At 41.5% G+C, this 7,951-nt stretch overlaps 1 pseudogene; it reads left to right on the top strand.

Annotated features, from left to right (window-relative positions):
• The first annotated feature begins 2,262 nt into the window (after window positions 1–2,262).
• Window positions 2,263–3,835, top strand: LOC133750959 (DCN1-like protein 4; annotated as a pseudogene).
• The last annotated feature ends 4,116 nt before the right edge of the window (window positions 3,836–7,951 follow it).

The following is a 7,951-nucleotide window of genomic DNA, read 5'->3' as shown; positions in this document are numbered from 1 at the left end:
GAGGAAGCAGATTATATTTCCTCTTGGTTACCCAAACCAATGCCATATCAAGGTTTTGGGAACAGAAGATTGTACCAGATTCCCTTATCCATCTGTTGCCTGTTTACCAAACCTGTAGCCCTTTAAGCAGAGCACAAAGGTACTAGGAAAAAGCCCTTGGAATGCAGACATTGTTAACTGATCCTCATCTTACAATCATGGCCAAACACTCAGCTCAGAGTGCATGGTACATGGTAGCAGGAAAAGTTTACATATTTTATAGCAGAGAACTAGAACTATGTCTGAGTTCCCTCTGTGAAATTCAGTCATTGTGAACCTACTATTGTGCAAGACACAACAAAAGACAATATTATAAAAAATAACACGTGTAAGACAAAATATACTCTAACACCTTTGTAGTCATCTCTACACTGGTGTTTATATGTAGGTACTTGCTGATTTATATTGTAATTAAATAAAACACATCTCTTCTTGATAACAGATAGGAATCAATGTAGTTAAAAATGGAGTGAGATAGTTTGAGAGTCAGAGCAGCTATACTTGGTGCATGTCAAGTTGGGAATATTAATTTATGTAGGAATATGGAAAGAAAGAATAAAATGATCTCTGTAAACTTTACTTCTCTTGGGCGAAACACAGTTCTCTGGCAGAAAAACAATGAGACATTGACCAAACTCATGTCTGCTTCTAAAAAAATCAATGTGGTTGAACTAAAACAGTAGATCTCTACTATGGCTTCCAGTTAAGATCCTCTGGGGAGTTTTTTTTTAAATGTCAGGGTCGAGACCCATGTTGTGGCATAGTGGGTTAAGCCACCGCCAGCAATGATGCTGGCATCACATCTCCACGTCCTATCTGAGTGCGGGTTCAGGTTTCTGCTGCTCCACTTCTAATTCAGTTCCCTACTAAGACACCTGGGAAAGCAGTGGAGGATGGCCCAAATGCTTGGGCCCCTGACACCCACAAGGGAGACCCAGATGCATTACCAGGCTCCTGGCTTCCGCCTGGCCCAGCCCCAGCTTTGTCATTTAAGAAATGAACCCAGTGGATGGAAGGTCTCTCTCTGTCTCCCCCTTCCTCCCTGTAACTCTGTCTTTCAAACAAATATTTTAAAAAGCCAAATTCTCCCACAAATTCACTGAATCAGAATATGTGGGGGTATGATCTCACTGTGAAAATGAAGAACTCCAAGGCTTAAGTGAACAGAAATTTTGAATTATCAAATTCAGTGATTTTGAAAATACCTATTTTTAAATTGTTGGAGTGCTTTCTTCAAATCTAATTAAAACAAACCAGTTAGATATATAAAGTGTGAGCTGTGCTGGCTTAATTGAGGTTGAGAGGGGAGGGTGAAGGTTGAGAAGCTAATGGGTCAGATTCACTCCTGTGCACACACTCTTCCCTTCTGTTCTCCAAGCCCTGGAATGGTTCTGGACTCCTTGGGAGCAAATTTGAAAGTTTCTTACCTGAAAGTTTTGTACATCTCATTTGCTAGATTAGGAAGTGAAGACCCACATGCCCTTCGTTAGCACTTAAAAGTAGATTACTAGGCTTTATTTAGAGAATTGTAGAGGGTAGAGCTAACAAAGATGATAAAATCTTATTAAGAACAGTAAGTGACAGCTCATCTGTCCACAGTAGTTTAAGTCTGAAGGCAGTGGAAGTGAGGAGATGAACTCACATGATTTACTTTCCCAGCCAATATTTTACCAATCAGCTCCTCTTTTACCCTGCTTTTCCCTGGAAAGGAATGCTAAGACTACTGGGTTTTTTTGTTTTTTTGTTTTTTAAAAGTATTAGCTTAAGCTGTTAATTGCTGCTGCTGTTAAATGATTCATTTATGATAATTAATGTATTAATTCTTTGTATTTGCACCCTTAAGCAATTCTGTGAAGGGTATAATTTTGAACATTCAACAAATATAAATAATATGCAGTAACTGTCCAAGCAGTATTATTTAAGTGCTATTTCATTAATTATAATATTTAAATTCCATTAACTTAAAAGGATTAGCTTTCAAGGGACTGTTGTCTTCTGATCCCATTTCACATTAATTACTCTTGAAATACCAATAATGTCAGAGTTTGCACAGCATTTTTCCCCCACTGGGTTTCATTCAAAGTGGAATCAAGAGTGCAATGTGGAGAAGCAGGGCGTGCTCTCGGTCAAAGAAATCCAGTAGCAGAGGTGCAGTGAGCCTGTGGGGCGACTGCGAGGGGAGCCAGGAGCCTGGGAGGCTAGTGAGGTGTGAATGGCCTGAAAATGCACGCCGCAGCCATCAACTTGCAGCTGAACTCTCACCGCTCAACACTGGCAAATATTCATAAGATCTAAGGAAACTTAACAGAAGATGTTGGCCATGATGATCACCAAACAGGGAATCTGCCGTCTTGCAGTTCTTTGCACTGCTTTAATAAAGTGATTGCTGCCAAGGAAAAGGGAAGACCTGCCTCTGGAGGTGACTGCCAAGAAAAGAAGACACGGTAGCATGTATCGAAAATGTGATTCTGGGGCCGGCGCCGTGGCGCAGCGGGTTAAAGCCCTGGCCTGAAGCACTGGCAACCCATATGCACGCCGGTTCTAGTCCCGGCTGCTCCTCTTCCAATCCAGCTCTCTGCTGTGGCCCGGAAAAGCAGTAGAAGACGATCCAAGTCCTTGGGCCCCTGCACCTATGTGGGAGACCTGGAAGAAGCTCCTGGCTCCTAGCTTCAGATAGGCACAGCTCCAGCCGTTGCAGCCATCTGGGGAATGAACTAGCAGATGGAAGACCTCTCTCTCTGTGTCTCTACTTCTCTCTGTAACTCTGTCATTCAAATAAATAAAATAAATCTTAAAAAAAAAAAAGAAAAGAAAATGTGCTTCAACTAGAATAAAGACTGAGGAATCAGCCATTCCAAGGATGAGGCGCCTAAAGTGGTTCAATGACTATCCAGGTACTGATGACGTTGCAGGTCCTGAAGGCATGGAGAAATTTTGTGAAGACATTGGTGTTGAACCAGAAATTGTGGTTATGTGTGTCCTAGCCTGGAAACTGGATGCACTAGACATGGGTTCTTTTACTCTGCAGGCATGGTTAAACGGAATGATTTCCCTACAATGTGACACAACAGAAAAACTCAGAAATACTTTGGATTACTTAAGATCATTATTAAAGAATTCTATAAACTTTAAACTTTATTTAAAGATATGCGTTTAACTTTGCACAGGAAAAGGAGCAGCACAATCTAGACATAAACACTGAAGTGCAAGTTGGGACTGTTATTAGGAAAAACCTGGCCTCTTTCTCCAGTTTTCCACCAATTCTTAGAGCAATCAAAATACAAAGTTATAGGCTGCCACTGTGGCATAGTAAGTTAAGCCTCTGCCTGCTACGCCAGCACCCACATAGACACTGGTTCCTTTCTGGGCTGCTCTTCTGATCTAGCTCTCTGCTAATGGTCTGCAAAAGCAGTGCTTGGGCCCCTGCACCCACAAGGGAGACCTGGAAGAAGCTCCTGGCTTCAAATCGGCCCAGCTCTGGCCATTGGGGCTATTTGGGGAGTGAATCAGCAAATGGAAGGCCGACCTCTGTCTCTCCATGTCTTTGTAACTCTGCCGCTCAAATAAGTAAATCTTAAGACAAAAAAATAACAAAGCTATTAACAAAGACCAGTGTTGCAGTGTGATAGCTTACCTGAACAATTAGTGTTGGCCTCAGCACTACCATGAAGATGGAGCATGGCCAGTTTTATTGGACGAGTTTGTGGAGCAGTATAAAGACAAACAGAAGTCATGGGACTTTATGCATGGCAGTGAGAGTCGCTGTTACCACAGCTATGTCAAGCATTCATCGTAAATTGCTGTGTGTATCAAGGAGCGTGCTGTTTTTCTTGCACTGTCTCCTTTTGGCAGGGATGTTTTGGTGTTTGCATTTTACTGGACCAGCTCTGCTTGCTGTGTAGCATTGTTCTCTTGAAAGGCTGCTTTGCAGTTTGTATTTGAACTACAGATTGGTGAATTTGCTAATGTCCTCACTGTGCTTATATGTATATTGCTGTTTAAATTTTGTATGTGTCTACAAACTTAAAAAAAAAGAAATTCAATGTAAATTTATGGAATGTATGCTGCATACTGGACCTAAAGACAGTAAAAGAAGTGTGAATTATGGTCCGTGGTCCTAGGAAGGGCAATGGGCTTTATGATACCACAGCTCCAATTTGTTGCGTTCCAACCTGATACACCAGTATATCAGACCCACATATAAGAGAGGTCTTCAAAACACTCATGGGAAATGTGTAATATGAAAAATCTATGCATGGGTTTCAATTTTTTTTCACTAACAGAAAGTTGTCTTTTAGTTTAATTTTTCTATGAACTTTCAAAAACATTTTTATTTGAAAGGCAGAAAGAGAGAGAGAGAGCAAGAATGAGAGAGAGAGAGAGAGAGAGAAGAGAGAGAGAGAGAGAGGTAGCATTCCTATTCGCTGATCCACTTTTGAAATGCCCATAATGGCCAAGGTTGGGCTGGGACCAAAATCAGAAGCTGGGAGCACAATTCAGGTTTCACACAGGGTGACAAGAATCCAATCACTTGCATTAATCACCATTGCCTACTGCGGAATGAATTGGCAAGAAACTGGAGTCAGCAGCTGGAGCCTAGAATCAAAGTCAAGTGTAAGGAGACAGTCCGAGAAGTAACAAGCAAAGGAGCAGAGAACATAATGGGTCACCTATGAGAAACTAGATTCTGAAGCCAGACGGTACCACACCACCAAGCAGCATGTCTCGAGTGCTAACAACTCATTAGGTCAACCTAATCTTTCTTACCTGATCAGGTCAGCAACCGTTCTCAACTGCCACATTTTTCAAGTGGTCTGCAAGGTAGCATTTCTTCTGGGTTAGCAACCATGACTGGTTCCCAAGAGACACAGGAAAAACAAAACTGATGCCTGACATATCAAAACTATGCAAAATTATTAATCAGTTGATAGGCACTCCCTATTCAAACTCTCATACCCAGCCATTTCTGGAACTCTCCCTGGAGTACCCTCCTGGGTAGCAAGAGTTTTTGTTCTTTAATAAAATGTGCTTTTGCTTTTGCTCACCCACCCTAGTTGTCTGTGTCATCATTCTTAGTTGCCATTAGACAAGAATCAATTTCTGTACCACAAGCACTCTGATGCGGGATGCCTTCGTTTTAACTTTTTAAAGCCCCCTCATATTACCTTTTATCATCATGACAATAGTGCAGAACTGAAGTCATAATTTTATTTTACAGATGAAGAAATATTAAGAAGTCACACAGCTGCCAGCTACTGTTTGCAGACCTCAAGATGGAACCCAGGTAGGATTTGATAGCAAATTCTGCCTTTACCAAAAAGAACACATAAAAGGAAGACTAAGTAAAATGGTGAAATACGCAATGTTTGCCTTTGTCCCCCTACCCTACTTGATAGGATCCTTTCTCTATTGGTCTCTTCTCCTTTACCGCTTTGTAGTACTTTCTTTGTTATTCTCTTAAATTTGTGCACAAAACAGCAATAGTCCAGTTAGTCATGCTGTCTCCAATAAGTCCTCTATGCCCTAGACCAGACTGCACAATGAAACTTTCCACAACAAAAGAAATGTTTTAAATCTGCACTGGTCAGTATGGTAGCCACTAGCCATATGTACAGACTGAACTCTTCTATGTGACTGAGCAACTCAATTATTTAATTTTAATAAAGTTAAGCAGCTGTATGGGGCTAATGTCCAATGTTTTGAAAGGACAGCTCTGAGACATTCTCAGCTCACTCAGTGTTTGCACTTTTTTTCCTTCATGTTTTATTTCTCAGAGCCTATTCTCTTGGACACAGAATCACTTACTGCCTCTACTACACTGTCAGTGATTAATTTATATGTGTACCTCCAGAAAAGATGGTAGCATTTTAAGAGATGCCTTATGCAAATAGGAAATTTAAGACACGACAATGGGCCACTGGAGGGAGGGAGGCTATTTTTCGATCAACCAGGCCTTTAAATCTCATTAATCCCATGACATGTTGAATAGCCAGATGTTTGGTCCCACATCATTTTTGTTGCATTCACCCTTTATGATAATCAAGCAATTTGTTTCACAAACTTTGACACTGAACTCAAATCTTTTTAAGTAATTTTTCAAAGTACTTTTTCCAGGGTACATATCCCTCTGCCTTCTGCTTTCTCTCTAGTCTAGAGCACAACAGATTAATACTAACTGGAGCACCCAGTATCCTGACAAGTGCTGCTGTGAGATCCCAAAGGGAGCAGCCTCAACTCACCCCCACATCAGCAGCAGGTCTCTGGGAGATGCCTTAGTGATGATAGCAGGCTCCCTATCCCAGCAATAGTACATTTCTACCCCCAGAGCTTTGAATTTGAGGGTTCTTAGAGTAAAAAAAAAAAAATTGAAGGCTCTCAGAGTACAAAATTGAGGACGAAGAAAGTGCATAGTGGAGACACAAAAGCAACAGTAAGGGCTGACCTCACTCAATCAAGAGACCTTAGGGGAAAAAAGGCAGCTGGAGGAAGGGTAGATCAGGGATCAAAGACAAAAAGGCAAAGTCCCAGGACCAAATAGGACAACTCCCAGTCAGGTACCAGGTGGGTGGGGACCAGTTCCAAAGGGTCTATAAAAAGAAGAAGTAAAAAAAAATGCAAGGCCTTAAAGTTGATCTTGAGGGTCCACTGGTCTGAGAGTGCCTTCCCTTTCTGGAAGGTCACATAGACTTACTAGTCTTAAAGTTGCCTGATCGAAGGGTCTGTGAGGATTTGCCTTTCAGGATTGCATCCTTTCTTCCATGTGCACAAATTAAGAGCAGATCCCTAAATAGGTTATATGCTGTTGGCCTTTATCTTCAGGAAACTGTCATAGTAGGGGAGAAGGCAGGAACCCACAGAGAACCACTGAACAGAACTCTTAAACAAATGCCTCCAAATTTTTACTCGAAAACTACTTAGGGAAAACCATCCTTATAGATATCATCAGTGTTTATTCTCAGAAATGTTTTAATTCTTTCCTTTACAATCAGCAGCCCTTCACTCCGTGTGCATAAAAGCACCATGTAGCTCAATTCTTACTGAAATTACAGGGTTGTTCTTGGAGAAAAGCATTGAAGTTTGCATTTCTGTCCATCAGATACTGCTCTTCAGGTACCTGGAGGCTCTCCCTTCAGGTACACAATGCATTACAGCATTAAGTCAGTAGATATAAAGAACCATGATTTTGCAGTGAAAATAATAGTAATTTAGGGAAGTAAAATAAAACATCTTTTTAAGAAGGTTTGCAACCACTAATTTTCTGTCTTTCGAAGATTATGTTCGGCGGTGATTTAGGTGGATGGTGCAGGCTTTGGACTCAGGACTGGGAATGAGAGAATGGGCAATCTCGATGCCAAGGCTGTTTCTTGTAAAGACCTTACTAAGCTCTTGGAAGAGATGACTGTTGTGCTCACTGCTCTAGCTCTTCAGGTTTCTTTCTGCATACATATTAAAAGGAGCTTATTCTCCCTAACAGAGCCTTTCTGATTTGACAGAACAGTGTAAGATATATTCACTCAAGTGAGAAAAAAGGAAATTGAGGTCTGTTTGTATTTCCTTTAGGCCATAAGCTTCTTAAGCAGACACTGTCACGTTCTTCCTCCTTGGTGGACTGTAACAATAACATAATATTCGGCATCTAATTAGTCATTTCATTAATTTTATCGGAGTCCTGACGATGGCCACTGGCCTAATTCAAAGGAATTGCCCTTGGCTTCCAGGCTTGCAGAGAAACCCTTGTCGAACGCAGGGAGAAAAGCAGTTTACAAAAGATGACTATGGCCTTGCTATCTCTGCTTTGCGTTTCTCATTTCCTTCATGGTCAGTCCCGCTGAGGCGCCCTCTCCTTGGGGAGCGAAAGCAGGGCAAATCCAGAGAGAAGGGAGGGAACAAGTTTCCCCCATCTTGCCACTTG

Source organism: Lepus europaeus, chromosome 2, assembly GCF_033115175.1.
Source record: "Lepus europaeus isolate LE1 chromosome 2, mLepTim1.pri, whole genome shotgun sequence".
In the NCBI taxonomy this organism is placed as follows: Eukaryota; Metazoa; Chordata; class Mammalia; order Lagomorpha; family Leporidae; genus Lepus; species Lepus europaeus.
The sequence above is the reverse complement of the archived record's forward strand: the minus strand, read 5'-3'. Positions and strand labels throughout refer to the sequence as shown.